Source organism: Pinus tabuliformis, chromosome 2_2, assembly GCF_031772625.1.
Source record: "Pinus tabuliformis cultivar Carrire ecotype Pingquan chromosome 2_2, CPIR1, whole genome shotgun sequence".
NCBI classification, from domain to species: Eukaryota; Viridiplantae; Streptophyta; class Pinopsida; order Pinales; family Pinaceae; genus Pinus; species Pinus tabuliformis.
The window spans coordinates 12877806-12880004 of NC_142300.1; positions in this window are offsets into that span (position 1 = coordinate 12877806).

Consider the following 2199-nt stretch of genomic DNA (forward strand, 5'->3'; position numbering starts at 1 on the left):
ACAAGAGCTTATATTTTACTGTTGTCAATTATTCATGCTATGATACAAGACTTATCTTTTCTTGCTTCACTTGTGATATACTGATCCTGGTTTGATATTTTTCAAACACAAGATAACTCTTGACTTGACCTTGTAGAATTTATAGGCTTGAATCAAGAAACTGTGCAATATTGGAAGGCAGGCCAACCTTGCCTCCAGAAACTATGCAATTCTTCTTGGCATGGTAACCTTGAGCAAAGAAAAATGTGCAATTCTAGATGGCAGTTTAACCTTGACAATGGAAACTGCACAATGCATTGAGTCAAGAAGTTTCCCAGTCCTTGGAAATTGTGCAAGCCTTCTTTGGTGGTGTGCATGCCTAGTTCTTGGAAAAAGAAAAAAATAAAAAAATAATCCCTAGAAAATATGCAGTCATTAATTATTTTCGCGAAAGTGGAACACTTACTATTTTTGGAACTTTCTACTAAGTATCACTTTTGCCTTGATTTTAGACATGCATGTCATAAACCCTAATCGGTATATATTTATATAATGGATTCCCCTACAACTCATTTTCACATTACATATTGTAGTTATAACATTCCCAAGGATATCAAGGAGCCTTCGTTGGAGTTTGCGACGCTTTTCCGGGTGAGTTTTGCTTTTGTAGTCTTTTGTCGTTTGGCTTTTGCGAGTGCTATTTTTCTTATTTCTTTTCATGGTTTCTAGTGTTTTAACTTATATTAGCTTGTACAAGTGTTGGTTCGGTCCGTTGTTCACTTTTACAAGTGTTGCATCAAGTTTCTAGTTTTTTCCCATTAGTGGTCTCCGTTTCGGCGACCCTCCATGCATGTTTGTTTTTCCTTTTGAATGTTGATCTCATGCACTTGATTTTCACTAATCCATCATCTCTAGTCATATCTTCACTTTAAAATTGCACCACCACTCAGATCTACTTGTTTCCCACACTCTTACTAGGTGGATCTGCTCATCCCTTGGTCAGTGTTTGCCTTGTCTAGCTAGGCATTGTGCAAGTCCAAGCGTCAAGTTGTTAGATTTTCCACTGAGACTACACAATGTGTATTTCCAGGCTACCCCAACTATGCATGGTGCATATCCAGGGCTCAAGCCCATCCCTTGGCCACTGAAACCACACAATGTGCAGTCTCCACCTCAGTCTACCTAGGCTGAATTACACATTGCGCCACCTCTAGCCTCAAGCTGCACCACTGGCTACTGAGGCTATGTAATGCATAGTTCAGGAAATCAGTCTCCCTCCTTCACCTCAAGAATTGTGCAATTATCCTAGTTAGTACATTGGTTTCTGCTTTGATCTTGCTTTGAGAGTCAACTTGTTGAAGCTAATTTGTCTTTGCATGCATTTTATCCTAAAGGTATTGAAGTTGTTGAGCACTTATCTTCATTAGTCATTGACATCATGGAATCAAAGAGATATGCTTCAAAGGATACCATAGAAAGCAACACTGAGGAGGCATTTGAGAGTACGCTAATGAACTTGCTAGTTTATGTAGATACTCAACTATTCATAGAGAAAGAATCAGATATCACATGGTAGAAAGTGAATGAAGAATTCTCAGCAAGAAGCTTCAAAGCATACCTTGAAGACCGACAGGTGTATATCAATGTCCATAAGTTAGGGTTACATAAGATTTCATGCAGGTATCTAGCTTTCCCATGTGCAAAAGTTGTTTGTTGGATATTTTCTCATATAGATACAAAGACTATGACTCTGAACAATGCCAACGGACAAAGGCTTGCCTCTTTTCTGGCACTAGATTATCATATCATGTACAATTTTCCAGAGCCAGAATCGCTTATGGATTCTTACTTTTATGATGCCACCAACTACTTGAGAACCAAGGATATTGTTAAAATCTGGGTGAAAGAGCCAAAAAAGTTATGCCAGACACCCACCAACACCTATAAGAAAAAATCTCTCAGGAGGGCCTATTAATTCTTGATAGTTCTATGTTGCAGAATTTATGGTTAGCAGAACACTTAGACCTTCCTCGAAGGGTGGGGATTTTTATTGAACTAGGTTGTGAACAAAGGAAAACCATTCAACCGATCATACTTATTGGCTCAACAACTTCATATCCAATTCCCTCAGTCCCCCCAAAGGCAAGTAAGCTAGATTTTACATGTCTACCTATCTACTGGATGCAATCTGTGCACACAATTCATTCCCTGGCATGAATT